Source organism: Biomphalaria glabrata, unplaced genomic scaffold (assembly GCF_947242115.1).
Source record: "Biomphalaria glabrata unplaced genomic scaffold, xgBioGlab47.1 scaffold_121, whole genome shotgun sequence".
Classification (NCBI taxonomy): Eukaryota; Metazoa; Mollusca; class Gastropoda; family Planorbidae; genus Biomphalaria; species Biomphalaria glabrata.
The window spans coordinates 1,148-17,000 of record NW_026602930.1 but is presented as its reverse complement, the minus strand read 5'-3'; the positions used below and the strand labels follow the sequence as shown (position 1 = coordinate 17,000).

Genomic DNA, 15,853 nt, shown 5'->3' with positions numbered 1-15,853 from the left:
AATAAAAATAAACACTCCAGTACGCAGGGCATCCATTTTTACAAAATGGAAACCAGTTTCTAACTATGAAATTGATACATTTCTGGCCACGACTACAATGATGGGATTAGACTTGTCGTTACGTCCCACACATTCTTATGGATTCATTTTATTGCCACAGTTAAAACATGGAAGTTGTTTTTTGTTCAGGCAAATATTATATAAATAGCAATGAATTACTTTTTGAAAGATATCATGTGCAGTGTAATTATTTTCTTACTGAAACTTAATGTTGCAAGTTGTTTGTTTTTTTCTCATAAATTTCTATGGTGGTGACCTTGGATAATGTGCTCCAGTTTTGTACTCCATGAGTTTTTTATTGTTTTAGTGGTTCAATTTCATGAAAATATGAATAAGGATTATAAAACAATAGCATTTAATTCAGTTTGTAATAGAAATGAACTTCTTATGTGACTTGGATTAAATTTTTTGTCGTCCATTGGTGAGTTTTCAGATTTTTATTTTTACTTTTCACTTGATTTTGTAATATCTAAAAAGAACATTCATTTTCCTTTAATTCAATATCAAAAACATTATTCTATGAGTCATGAGTGTAAATAAAAACGTTATGCCATTATAATTAGAACATGTTAGTGCACTACAATCGGATTAAATTAATAATTCCGTCAGAACGTGGAAAATAATTACGGAGATAAAGAGCTAGATCTACCATCTAGAACTAGATTCTAGATTGACTAGATCTATAGTCTATAGTCTAGATCTAACAGTAAACTAACCTGTTTCTAAGAAAGGAAAATGATTTTTTTAAATACGTTAAAATCATAGCATGATAGTAAAGGCTACTAGATCTATAGAATGAGATCTAAGATCTAGAATAATCTAGATCTAGATTTAGACCTTAGTCTTAGTAATTATTAGTAATTACATCTACATCAAATTCTTTAAATTCTAGAAAATTCTACACCTAAAATAATTTTACTGTTATAAGTTATAGATCTATATTCTAGATCTAATCTAACCATAGAATAGATTACTAAAAAAAAAAAGACCACACTAAATATAGCTCAAATAATTCTAATATATATTGTTTTCTCAATCTTTCATCAGCACTCTATCCATAAACTTTTTTTATTGCATAATAATATATAGCATTTTTTAAACAAGACTACAAGAGTGTTACAAGAGCAACTCATTTACCTCTATTCTGCTATCTAAAAATTTGCATTATAATTGGTTAACAATCTCTACATTTATATTCTGTTTGGGCTTCATTGTTTTTACATTCTATATCTTGAATACACATACATCAGCATGTTTCATCAAAGAGTTAAATAAATACTTAGACTTTTTCAAGAACATTTTGCAAACTAGAACCTTGTTGATCATAGATCTAGATCCATTACTCTACTCTGGGCTACTCTTTTTTAATGTAGCCATGTCTGTGTCTGTATCACCAAACTAGAATTTAATATATTCTGACTAGATTTATGCATGCCATATGCTTATCTGTATGTATAAACAAAAAATATATTATTTTAAAATATTTACACTGTCTTCTTTCTTTTAAAATTTGATTATACTTGTGATAATGACATAACAGTGCATGCTATATCAAACATGATTATAGACTTTCTATATGGATAGACTTACAATATCAGGCTTTAAGCACCTAGCTGGATAAAAGAAGTAACAGAAATGGGCCTGTCTTTCTAAAATGAGTTTAGAGAGAAAAGTATTTTATCAGCAACTATATACCAGCTAGACCAAACTTTTTTTGTCATTAGACCAAAGATGGCCCACATTTAATTATTTATAAGAAGTAAGAATGATTGTCACATTTTCTTAAACGCAACCAAAAAAAAAAAAAATTTTAAAATAAAATACCACTACAATTTTAAAACTATACACATCCATCAAAGACTTAACAGTTTATCAATATTCAATAATTTCCAAATTTATCAATATTCAAAAATTGAAAAATTTTAGATTGCTGATATTTATGTGTTGTTGTTTTTTCAGTATAAAACACAATTAATTGAATTTTTAAAAACTTCTTTTACAGATGCCCAAGATGAAAGATGTCTTAAGGACAATTTATTTTTCAAACCTGAAACCTAAAAACCAAAATATAAATACTCGGAATCAGGTAATTGTAATGTATAATCAAAATAAAGTATGTTTTGAAGTTATGTCCTATTCAATTTATTTGGTGCATATGTCAATGTGTATTAGCAGATTGCAAACTAGAACTAAATTATGGACCTGTTTCCTTTTTCACCAGTAGTGACTTTCCTTTTATACACCATATCTGTGATCCAACCTTCAAAAGTAGCATCTTAGTCTTCGTACAAGTATTACTTCAGTCAGTACACACACATTGTCCTTAACACAGATCAACATATTTTAATGTAAAATACAAATATTCCAAATTGCTTTCTCATCAGTAAGTTAGAAAAATATTCTACTAACATTTTGTAAAGGGATTAGATTAGGATAAGGTACTGTTATAGTCAATAGTTTTTGGCACATCAACATTTTATATAGATTGTAGAAATGATGCAGGGCTTAGAAAGGCTAAAACTGATCAAGTTTATATTCCTGTGTAAGATGCATGTCATAGAGAGGGATGTAATCTATTAGAATTGAGGTTGTTATAACAAATTAGAATAAATCCATTCTAATCTGACTTCAGAATCCTATGCAACTTGAGCAAAGATTTAACATAGTAAAAGTAGATCTGAATAAGACTGATTTGGTTGTGTTTGTCAGGGTGAGAAAGTTTTTAGTTCATAATTATCAGCTTTCAAATTCTTCATAGGGTAAAGAAAACAAAAAATTGGGTTTACTCATCTTGAAAACTGCTTTATCAATTTTTTAAGAAATTATACAGCTTAAGTATAACTTGGGGAAAAGAATAACCAGCTAATTAGCGCACTTGAAAACTCTGGTTTGACCTTTATAATTTTTCAAAATATAAATATCTTACAATTAAATTTGGTCTGGATGTCTAGATAATCTTATCGTGAATACACATGCAACAGCAAGTATTCCTGCATGTATTCATGTTTGTTTGTAAAATGTTTTACATGTTTCAGATGTTCCTTCAGAGCTGAAGATAATTACTTCCTAGTTCAAACCTCCCAAAGGACGACGGGGATAGGAGTGGACAGGGTTTGAACCCGGGACCATCGATAAATCTGAACGACAGTCCAGTGCGCAAACCGCACAACCAAGCAGCCATCCGTCTTGGGGCGGGTAAAAATTGTTCCTTTTTAAAAAATTTATTATCAGTAGTTAAGAGCAAAGTAATTGCTTTTACAAAAAGTCATCAGCCCCATAAGAAAGAAAGTCTTAAAGAAAAAAATAATTGTTGTTTATTACTAAATCTCCTGTATGTGCTTTGAAGGTAATTTTTTTAATTTAAACTTTTTTTAAAAGTATATACTATCCACCTGTTGTGAAAACATTGGCTACTGTCAAGGCTTACATTGAATCTCTACCACTTTTAGATGAGCCAGAAATGTTTGGGCTCCATGAGGATGCGAACATAACCTTTCAGTTGAATGAAACCAATGCTTTACTTGGTAAGTCTATGTTTGTTTTGCTAATGCTAGTATAGAAACATAAACAGGCGCAATTTACTGCTATATTATAATACACACACACTTACACTGGTTTTGTTCTGAAATACTTTAGAAAATAATTCATTGTCATATAGTCTTTTTTACACTGCTTTATTATGGCTTACAACATTGTAGCCATCAGTAAGTCTTGTGCTCTATGGACTCCTTTCTTCTAGTTGTGCCACTTTTTTCTCTAAAAAGATACAGATTGTGGGCCATTTCATTACAAGAGCCTGAGATTTGGAACTTGCTTTTTGTTGAGTTCAGGAGAACCACATATGATTATGTTCAAGAAGAACATTAAAACCAGATCAAAACTTGAGATTACTTTAACTCTTGCTTTCTATATCTGTTCTTTTCTCCTATTACCTTGAGCCTACTGTTTGTTAGCAGCACTAATAAATCAAATGATTCTTTTTATTCAAATAAATTAACAAAAAAAGGTGAGATGTTTGGAATTTAAGCTAAATTTGTGTTCATCACAACTAAAAGAGTAAAATTAATATTTATCTAGCTAAAATACTTGATGTTCAATTGAGAATCATAGCAGCTGACGGTGGGATGTCCAAATGATGATATTACTTATGAACTTGCTGAGGCTGTCCTGGATTGACAAACTGGATATTGAAAGAGTGTTAACAGTATGTACTATTATTAGTTCAAAGTAAAAATGGTAGTTTTCAATTCTTAGTACTTAATTTACTTACAGTCCATCACCCCTATTTAAGTATGGGCCACCAACAATGGATTTCCATATTCCCATTTATTGGGCCATCCTTTTAATTCTTAGTAGGCCTTTCTGTTTCTAATATTGTTAGTGATCCTATCATTCCATAGTTCCTAGTATTACATGATAGTCTTTTAGTTCTTGTGATGCTTTAGTGTCTAGCTTTATATAGTAGTAGTTCTTAGCATGCAATAATACCTAACATAATAGATTGCTTTCTTTGTTCTTAATATGCCAAAGTTTTTAGTGTGACATTTATTGTCATAGTTCTGAACTTTGCTTAGTTTATAGATTGCTGTTGTACGAGTGAGATTGTTTTGATGTAGCACTTCTGTACAACTTGTGGATATGAGTCTCTGTTGTACTGGAATGTTGACAATAACTAGACAAAAAAGATGCACCATTACTCAAAATAAAATTTTAAAAAAGGAAAAAAATAAACTAAGCCCTATTTGCATTTAAGAAATATGTGTAAATGTTTGATGCATATGTAGAATGTTACTATCTTCCCTATTTAGAAGGACTAGTCTTAAAATATGCAAGTTTTGATAGACAAGCTAACTAATAGAATCATAGCTCTGTTAAGCTAATCATAGAAAAACCTGTAAAAAAAGAAACCTGTAGTATGGCCATTATTTTGTATTAAGCAAGATTAATTTTTTAATATATATCTATAAGCCTTGTGATAGTTTACAAAAATAGTATTCTTGAAAAAGGAAGAAAAAAATATCCACGACTTTAAATACACAAACAGAGTATATAGATTAACAATAACATTAAGATATACCAGTTGATTTCCCAGCATTGTTTTCAGTTATTTTAACTGCTTTGAAAAACATAAATACAATGACTCTAATAATACAGCCATGTAAAAGCCACATTCTGTTCAAGTCCTATTATACATTGCTTTAATGCTTGCCAGTTGGGACACATTTTAAATACTAGATGCATTAACATAGAAATGTAATTCTTGAGCTTCTACACTCAGTAGCTGAAAGGAATACACACAATGAAAGGAGAAGCAAAACTAGTTATAGACATAGCTGTGTAGAAAATATTAAAAGCTTAGAAAACAATCTTCTCAAATATATGGAAAGAGGAAATATATTGAGTTCTGTCAGTAAACATTTTAAATCATGTTACTGTTTCTGTTTGTATCAAACAGTGAAAAAATTTAAGTCATTGTTTTATTATTTACATCTTAAGACATTTGAGTGAAACAAAATTGTTAAAAGTCAGTCTTACATCTGGCTGAATGTGAAATTTACTACATTATTAAAAGCTTCTTATTTAAAGAAAAAAAACATAATAAATACAATATTTTTAAACCCTTTTTAAAATATCAAAAACCATGTTTCCTTTTTGTAATATTAGATATGCTTAGTAGTAATTGACAAATTAATTATCAAGTATTGTTCTGTTAATTCAGTAGCCTGACATCAAAGATCACATAAATTCTTTAACCATTGTATTGATGCAAGAAACTGAAAGATTCAATAAACAGCTTCTAATAATCAAGGTGCATGTTAATAAGATTTAAATATTGAATAATTAATGAGTAGGATTTATATAATTGTCAGATATTGCCAGTGACAGATCTTTGTGGAGCCAGCTTGCTGCCCAATGTGCCGAACAGCGTGTGAGGACCTAAGTCTAAGTAAGTCTTTATATTATTGTATACAAAGATACAAATACAAATGCAATATACAAATGATGTTATAAAAGGTTTAATGTAAAAGAAATCTGAAGTATAGATTGATTTCATGCCTTTCAGACTTTGCAATTTATAGAACAGATGATGTTAAAGGTCATCTGTTTCTTTGGCCAACGGTTAACAAGCAGGATATCATGAGGCAAGCACAATGACCTACTTTCAAGTAGCTTTCAAGTATAACAGTCTCTCTAGCGAGATTGTAAGCCCAAGCCACAGAAATACATTCAGGTGAATCTATACTACCAGATGCAATTTGAAAGTTCAAACTGGAACTTAAAACCTGATAAAAAATAAGCCTTTCAACTTTGTTTTTCTGATCCATTTCCTACCCCTATCTATTAACTCTTTTTTTTTAAGCATTTATAATGCTGATGTTATTTCAATAAAATTGTGTTATGTACATCATCTCATTATAAATTGTAAATTTTTATTTATTTTGATCCATATCCAAGATTTACAATAAATTTACAGTTAAAATCATCTTAATGACTAAAAAAAAAATACAATATATTTCAAATTTTTTTTTTTACTATTTGCTTATAAAATTTTTAGCGATTTATGATTATTTTAGCATTTTTTTTCTGTCAATAATACAGTCTAGATTTTGATAACTATAAAACTATGTTTGTAAAATGTTTTACACATTTTGGATGTTCCTTCACATTTGAAGATAATTACATACTAGTTCAAACATCCTGCAGGTTGACGGATGGCAGCAGGCAGGGTTCAAACTCAGCACCATTGAGACCATTAAATAACTAAATCTAGATCCATCTATGAGATCTGTTGTATTTCATTACATTACAAAGTTTTCAAAATACTTGGGCTGTATTTTTTATGGAAATTTTGAACATGACAGTGACACAAACAGAATGGAAAATACCCAGCAATAACTGTTAGAATTCTCATGATATTAGTGAAATGATAGCAAGTCAGAGCTTCATTTCAAGAGATAATTTGGTTCCACAAACTTTGTTGTTTTATTACAAGTTTTTAAATTTTTATTTTAATTGTTCTCCTATAGGCATCATTAGAAAAAACTGAAAAAAACAATCAAAGGTTTTGTAGTGATGAGTGAGGAATTAGAGAATGTATACAGTGCATTTTTAAATAACCATGTAAGTAATATATTGTTTACATTTAGAATGAACTTAGATATATCTGTTAAATTTTAGTTTTATTTTTTCTAAAAACTTCACACATTTTATTGGAAGCTTCAAATTAAAAGCCAGCTTCACTTATATAATTTTAGTTCAAAATGAAGATATTATGTCCAACCTGTATTCATCCTGTTACCCAGTTGCTCATGTTAAAATATAGCTTAAAATTCTTTTAACTCATTGGTTTTCCTTTTCCTTGCTGATTCAGGCAACCCTTTTCATTCTCAAATAGTGCTTGGAAAGAAAGATTATTTATATGAATTTGCCCTAGCATACTGAATAAGAAATGTGTCTTTATCTTTGTGTCTCTGAGTATTTATTATATTAGGTAATGTTATTGTACTTGCAAAGTCCTCTAAATGTTAAGTGATATTTCCAAAGGTGCTAATTTAGTTTAATGTGAGTATTCATTTATGATATGCCTCATTGCACTATATTACATCTTTTAGTTTCTTTATCCCAAGTTGAAGGATTCCCCTATTAAGATGCAAATCTGTGTATTTGTTTAAGGTTAAATAACATTTTGTTTTTCTATTACTGTCTGTTTTGCAAACATTTATGATAAACTATAGTCCCTTGTTTGGTTTCTTGTTTGGTTTCTTAATTATGTCAGTATTGGAATTCTAAGATACATGTAGCTTTTCATTTATATCTAGAGGTGTAGTTGTGTTTTAGTATATTGTTATAACTGATTCAGCTAGGGGTAATTGTGTGTGTAATCAGCTGACACTGACAGCACAGGCCTGAACTCGGTGAGTGGTCTACTGTGATGAGGGATGACACTTCAGGAATGATCTGTATTCTGAATACTACATATGCAATTTATGATGATGGTCTTATGATCATCAATCACTTTCTAGAAGGTCTTTGAGAACCCTATATAAAGAACAAAGGTGTCAGTCAAGATGATTCACAATTGAGGGTCTCACGATTCATTGTGAAGGCAATTAGAAACAGTTGAATACAGAATGAGGTGGAAAGGCCAATAGAGTTTGGTACAGCAGTACAGAGTTTATACAGCAGTACAGTTATTGTCACGGTCAAGAAGTTCTCTAATGTTTTTTTTGGATGATGCCAGCTATCATGGTGAATATGATCTTGAGGGGATCTTTAATTATCTTTTGCCTTTGTCGGGAGTGCTGAAATCTTGTAACCGTGATGCCGAGGATTCTTTACTTGAATTTGTCAGCTGATAATATGATCTTAATATTTACTAGTAGATTCAATGAAGAAGATCCTTTTGATTTAAATACAAGAACTTTAATTCCTAACTTGAAAACACTAAATGTATAATACAGCATTTACAAAGTGAACTGTATCAAGAAATATAAATTATTCAAATAACTACTCAATTCTAACTCAAAATAATATGTCTACACACTATGAATATCTCTAGATCGACTTTACTAAATCTGATCCATGACTTCTCTCTAACCAATTCGCTCCACATTTGAAGAATTAATAATCTATATTCCGCGTCTTTGTTCTCCCGCTAGCATCTCTCCGCCTACTTCTGGTGCCGCTCCCAATCAAATTAAAATTTACTATCAGGTGACAAGCGCTTCTCTTGGTAGATTGACGTGTGTCACAACGTCATTTGAATTTCCAATGACCTAGAATTAAATCTCAACCTTGACCTAAGTTATTATTTAATAATTATTAATTTAAATAATATGTTTGATAATGATATGTGACAGTTATCTACTGGGAAGTATTTGCACATGTTGCCAGTTGTTCAGTATTCAGTATTGGCTGTGTGTTTATTAGACATTAAAGTGTTACATTATTTGGAGCCTGAGTTTTCAAGTTCTTTAAGTTGGTTATATTGCGTTGGCAGAAATCCTTTTGGTCATTCCTTGGGAACTAGCAGCTGCCAGGTGAGGGGCTTCTAACCAAGACCATAGCTTCACGCTTAGATTTCATCCAAGTTCTTGTGTTTTGAGTTGGAGATGAAGAAATAAATAATGACCCTATAGATGTAGTTTTATAATAACAGGCAGTAAATTCTTGATGCAATGTTAGGAGCCTCTGCCCTAGTCCATTATATTCACATTTCAAAGATTATTTTTAAAAAGTTTTTTAGCTACAGCACCCTAGGTGTATAGTATGATCTATAAATATTTGTACTCCACTGTTTTGACATAGCTTTCCTTGTTTGTTTATTTGGCAGGACATTCTAACTTTGTTGTAGCTACCTATCTTATTTCTAGCAACATACAAGATTACTGGATAGCCAAAGGTGCAGCACTCTTATGTCAAATTTCTGATAAATTTTGATTACAGATAAATTGTAAAGCATTAAACAATAAAAGCAATGTCCAATAAAAGTTGTTCTCTAGTTGCTACTTTGTGTTTGTTCACTGTTTGTTTGTAGGCTCAAACAACATTTGATATGTTTGTGAGCAACTTTCTTCTCTGATCACTATCCAGAACATGTTATGTGCATATCACTAAAATAAAGTCTTTAACTACTTGAAGATAATTATGTTTTACCACTATAAAATGTAATAAATTTAATGTAGAAAATTCTTTCTAAAATTTATCCAGACATTAAAACATTTTTTTTCATGGAGCTAGGCAAATATTTAAGTATTCCTACTAACATCCTACTAAAATTGTTTTGACTAGGAAATGATAGAACTAGGTTTGAACAGAACTTTTTTCATTATGAAATTGTGTTTTTAAAACCATTAAAAATATGCTTTAATTAATTTACCTTTGTTGCTATAAATGATATGAAACATATAATGGAAATATGGAAAAAGTCTAAATTATTCTTTTTTTCCTAAACAATTTTTATCAGGTGCTAAAATGTTATTTCTCCATTTCTATTTAGTCATAATAAAGATACCATAATAAAAATACAATTTGTATACATTGAGCTACTCTGACACATGAAAGAAAATAACATGAGTCTATGTATCTATACAGTAGAAATCATATGATCCAGGCTTTCAAATCCACTCTCATTCAGTCAGAATCACATTGCATAGTTAAGCAATAAATTATTCTCAAGGTCTGCAAGGTTGTAATTGTTGGAAGTGGTAATGGATATAAGCAATCCACTACCTATAATTGCTTCCTAATGGCATACATCTCAAATAGCCTTTGACAACCAGTCTAATTCATGTGTGGCTCAATTATGGGTGTGATACTAAATGTATAGAGCAATGAGTACTGTTAATTTAAAGTATCAATATTTATTTTATTCTGGTCATTTTAAGTATAAATATTTATATCTATTTATATTCAACTTGAAGGAGATGACACAGAAGTCGACTCTTCGATAATATTATTATAGATCACACAAACTAGTAAGCTTCAGGTTGAAAGGGCTAGTTAGCCTTGGTGAACAGGATACTGTATAGAGACTTCAATTGATGCATTCATGACTACATAACTTATTGAATATAATAGAAATATGGAGTGTCCTGGCTTGGCCTCCGGTCTTCGCATAAAAGAAGGTGATTCATGGTCCCAGTTAAAAATCTTACCTTCCCTAATTTTTATATTAAGGATTAACAAAACTCCCATGGGATGCCAGGAAATGTTCGAACCCGGGTTTTTCGAGACCACATATCACTAGACAATATCCCACGACCAGGCAGCCATCCGTAGTTTCATAGCTCACACTGCGCAATAATAAATGTGATATATTGTTTATTGCATATATATATGTGTGTGTTTGTGTTTCACATTTTGGTAACAGATTTTCTATTGGCACAGATAAAGGCAAACAACTGAAGACAAGACCTCACTGAATATAGCAGGCCTATATAGTCATAAATTAATCAAATTAAATTAACCATTTAAAAAATGTCCCACTTAATAAAAACAAACATGCTCAAGCCAACGTGAGAATGCTTAGCCTACGTAGATCTATATCTGACCAGGTTTTAACATCAGTCGGACTCGCAGTCTATTTACTATTTCGGCAGGGAGGGGTAAGGATGAAAATGTCTTTTCCCCCCTAGAGTTAGTTCTTATAATGTAATGATATCTAAATGATTGTAGGTGTAGACATAGATTAATTATATATGTTTCGGCACAACACCACATATCTATGCAAAGATGTGTGTTACTAGCATTGTTGCACAATAAAAAAAAATGTATTTAGTATTTATATACATTTATTTTTGCTCCCTTAGATTAAAATCAGTTAAGAATAGATCTACATGCTTGACTAATCATGTCAGTGTGTGTCGCCTGCAATGACTACTAGCAACAAACACTATCGCGTGGTCGTCTTGTTATGACCGTCTACACGTAGCCTACTAAAGTTCTAGGCTAGCCTTACACTGACCAGTTCGTTAGAATCAGTCGGACACACGATCTATTTACTTATTGGGACAGAGAGTAAATGAAAATTTTACTTTTTTCTCGACTTAGTTATCCTAATGCTTTTAGATCTATATAGCTGTACCAGTGACTGTCATATAGCTATGGACTAGGCCGTGACAAAGCTAAACAGCCACCGTAAGAATGAAGTAATAAAAAAGTATATCTCCTCATGAACTCAATGACCTCTTTGGCGCACCGCAACAAACACATCACATCTCTGAGATCCAGACTGCGGCCCGTCTCCTCCAACCTGGTGAGTTGGCCAAGCACGCTGTCAGTGTGGTAGCCAAGACCATCACCAAGTACACCAACAGCAAAAAAAGTTTTATAACAATAAGTCAAACAAAAGCCCTTTTCATTTAACACATGCTATTTTTAGTGCCTCTTCTTGTTCACAATTAGATAATTGCCTACCCGATCGAGTCTCTTTTGATTTATCCACGTCATACTCTGTTAAAAAAAAATAAAAAGAAACTTGGTTTGAACTCTAAAATAGAACTTTCCCCATATGAAAATTATAGATCTATTGTATTATCTATATATATACAATTCTCTTCTTCCATTAAAAAGGTCAAACAAGAAGTAAAGGAAAGATCCCTCTCTTATTTCTGCGGATAGTCACCCCGCGAAAAAAAAAACAAGAGGGGGGGGGGAGAGAACAAGTTTTCACAGCTCGCTACGGATGGCTGCGCGCTGGACTGTCAAACCCTGCCCGCTCCCATCCCATGTGGGAGGTTTGGACTAGGAAGTAAACTATCGTCAGCTCTGAAGGAACATCCGAAACATGTAAAACATTTTACAAACACTAAATAGCAGGGCCGGACTTAAGCATTTTGGGGCCCTATTCGAAACGGATTTCGCGGAGCCAAGTGTGGGTAGGGAAGCGGTTAATAAGTCAAATTTAAGAGTTTGTATTAGAAAATAAATTCGTCTATGCATTTTATTCATTCTTTACTACGTACAGAATTACTTTACGAGCCTTGCGTGTAGCAAAGTCATACAGTATATCATAATAATTCTGTTTCCCACATAGATCCCGTTCAATAGCAAGAATTACCAAATGTTTCAATCTATCTTTGAGAATTGTTGACCTCAAGTAATTCTTCATTAGTTTGAGGCGCGAGAAGCTATTTTTACCTGATTACACAATTATGACTAATGCATAATGCCGTTGTTATTAATAGCGCGTAGGATTGACGTTTTCCATATTGAATGACACCCCTAAATGACTTTTTTTTTCAATGTATTTCCGTATATTTTAAGGACTTTTTCGTATATTTTGCAATTTCGGGAGATTTCCAGGAGCTCATGGTAAATCGACAGGAGTGCGCGGGATATCTGTTTTAAGTTATAAAATGGTTTAATTTAATAATTTATACACCTTGAATTAGCGCGGGTTCCATTAAAGTGCGGATCCTTCGGTCACATAGGTTGCAGTGGCCTAAGACCGGCCCTGCAAAATAGCGGCGTATGCTATGCAGCCGGTCGACTAGTTTATTATATTTGTCGAATGTCATACCCAGACAAAGGGCCTTCTTAAATGTTGCTAGATATTTTCTCCAAACATATAATGACATTTCATGTATTACAAATGTTTTTATTTAAACTTCGTTTCATCTTTTAAAAAGAAAGAGCAATTTGGGTGCTGGTCCTTAAAGTGTGTGTAAAGATGCGGATGTGTAGACAAATGGCTTTGTGTGGATGAATGCAACAACACACTGGATAAAGAGTATGATTCTGATAGCGGTTAGTACATATACATGTGAAAGAGATGGTACATAGGTTGACCATTCTAGATTGCTTGAATGTGAAAGACGACTATATCAACACTCCCCAATGGAGATTCACATTTACAAGTATCTCATTAAAACCGATAACAAAATAGTAAATACACCCATACACATAGTACTCGGGCGCTTAGGCTAATACTGTAATTTATGTAATAATATTTGAAGGATTACTTCATAGAACAACTAATTCCTATATAAATCATAATATTCATAGCAACGGATGATAAACCTGAAAAAAAAATTCCAGGCGTGTTTGATGATTCCAGCAATACATATTTATTGCTATTTTAATTGGTTTAAATTTGAATTTTATCAATAAAAAAGATAGTTTATTGATAACTTAACATGTAGTTTTAAATTACTTTTCACTCTTCCACTTACTACATTTAGAAATTTGTTGATTTTTTAAAATGTTTATGAATTTATAAAAATTTGCAAGTTAAGCAGGGGGTCTACCGAAAACCAGAAAACATGGCAAGGGGTCTACGAGACAAAAAAAAAGTTTGGGAACAACTGCTTTACATCTTCTACTTTAATCACATAAACGCACTCACTAATGATGAATTGAATGGGAGATGGATGTAAATGATAATCATTTGTGTGACCAAAGCTACACAAATCATTTAGAGAACAGAAAAATTGCATTCTACGTGGATTCTTAGGACGCCCCTGCTGAGTCCACCCAACTCTAATGGGTGCCTAACATTAGTTGGGGAAGGTAAAGGCGGTATACCGTTGTATTGGTCATATTAAACCCTCGTTGAAACAGTCGGCCATTGAAATAGATGAGCTTTAACATCATCTACACCTCCCTATCAATAGCAAGGTCTGAAATGGGTAGGCTACCTATGAGTTGTTTTGCAATTTAAGATTGAATGACACGTTTCATTAACTAAGTTCCAAAGCTATAAAGTTTTATTTTCATTGTCCTCCTTTTTAAGGCTTTGTCCTTCTTTCTGTGCTCCAAGGGATTGCATGTATATAGTGACCCTAATCTAGCCGGCAGTAGCCAGACATATTTAAAAAAAAAATATCATACTCGATTATCTTATAAAAAAGGACCAAAGTATTAAGTCTTACGTAACAATCTCTTGTTTACTTCTACTATAATGAACTGGGTTGCTATAAAAATACTTCTTATTTTATATTATGAATTACAGACGTTTCTCAAAAATATAATTACGTCCTAATCAAATACTTGTGTTAATCTAGTTACGCATGTTAATTACGAGCATCCGCTAAACTCTTTCCACCGTCACCATATTGTAGTAACTTCAGTGGCGGACTGAAAGGGTTAATGTGTGTGCGGCCTACTGATACATAAGACTCTAGCCAATCACACAGGTCTAGGGCTGTTGAATAAGGGGACAGTACTGTTAGTGCACGGAAGTATAACCTGTGCTGAGGTCATGTGACAGATAGCCTTTAGGGGGAGAGACTCGGTGTGTAAAGAAAGGACAGTTGAGTCCAGGACAGCAAGAGAAAAACTGCGCAGTACCTTGAGAGTCCTCGAAGATGTAGCTGTGCGAGCTAGAGAGACTTGTAGGGATTAGTTAGGCAGTTCTGTTGTGAAGATAAGCATTTCAGTTAGTGTAGCCAATTGTGTTTATTGGCTGTTGTTGATGTAATTTGTCATTAAACCGCCACTTTGTTTATTGAAGCTTTTGTAGTCAAGTTGTTTTAGATGTGTTGTGTTGTTGGCAGTGTTTGCAAAAGGCCTGATAGAGAAGATCGTAACAATATAAACACACACACATACACAATCCATATTAAGGCCACCAAGTGAAAAAAAAAATAATCGAAAAGTTTCGCTAAATACTCAGAACGTGCGAAGTGTTCCTTTAAGGAAAAAGTTTGGGAAACATTGCACTAGAGACACAATAGCGCTGACTTTTATCTAGGTTTTCTTTCAGTGGACAGTGACTTGAAATTCCCATCGCTTAAAAATTAATATATGAACAAGAAAATTTAAAAAAAATACTTTTAGAAAAAAAAACTACAAACTTTTTGACCAGACAGACAGAGTTGATATAAGCTTTGTAAAAACAATGGACCTCATTCACCAATCGTAAACAAACAACATTTAGCACGTGTCGCTCTATCTCTTCTATATAATTTACGATCTCATGTTTAATTCATGATGGTTGTCACGTGACAGTTTTTTCCGTTGTTTTATCAATAAGATCACGTGACTAAATGTTGTTTGTTTACGATTGGTGAATGAGGTCCATTGGGGAAGGGGAGGTGGAGCATTTGAAAATCCCCACGGAACCCCCCCCCCCCCCCATAGGGAGGGCACCCAAATTAGTGTGTTTTTATATATATAAAAAAATAAATATTACGCAAAATGCGGAGGCCTCAAAAGAGGCCCCCCAACGATGAAAAATTCCTAGCTACGCCCCTGGTGGCCGCCTGTTTGAGCGATATGCACTTCAATGCTCGTCGTCAATGACGTCATCCCCCGACGTCACGCATGAGGTTTGGCCTGGAATGAATGA

At 32.5% G+C, this 15,853-nt stretch overlaps 1 long non-coding RNA gene across 3 annotated transcripts; it reads left to right on the top strand.

The window, feature by feature from the left end:
- Nucleotides 1-7: 7 nt before the first annotated feature.
- On the top strand, nt 8-9,551 carry LOC129924153 (uncharacterized). Of its 3 annotated transcripts, none has more exons than XR_008776108.1 (9): nt 8-481; nt 2,063-2,146; nt 3,096-3,255; nt 3,510-3,584; nt 4,138-4,264; nt 5,931-6,007; nt 6,125-6,292; nt 7,089-7,182; nt 9,395-9,551. It is a non-coding gene; the product is annotated as an uncharacterized LOC129924153 (long non-coding RNA). The 3 variants fall into 3 exon arrangements; XR_008776106.1 differs by having other exon boundaries at nt 3,439-3,584; XR_008776107.1 differs by lacking the exon at nt 8-481 and adding an exon at nt 1,153-1,819 and having other exon boundaries at nt 3,439-3,584.
- Nucleotides 9,552-15,853: the final 6,302 nt, after the last annotated feature.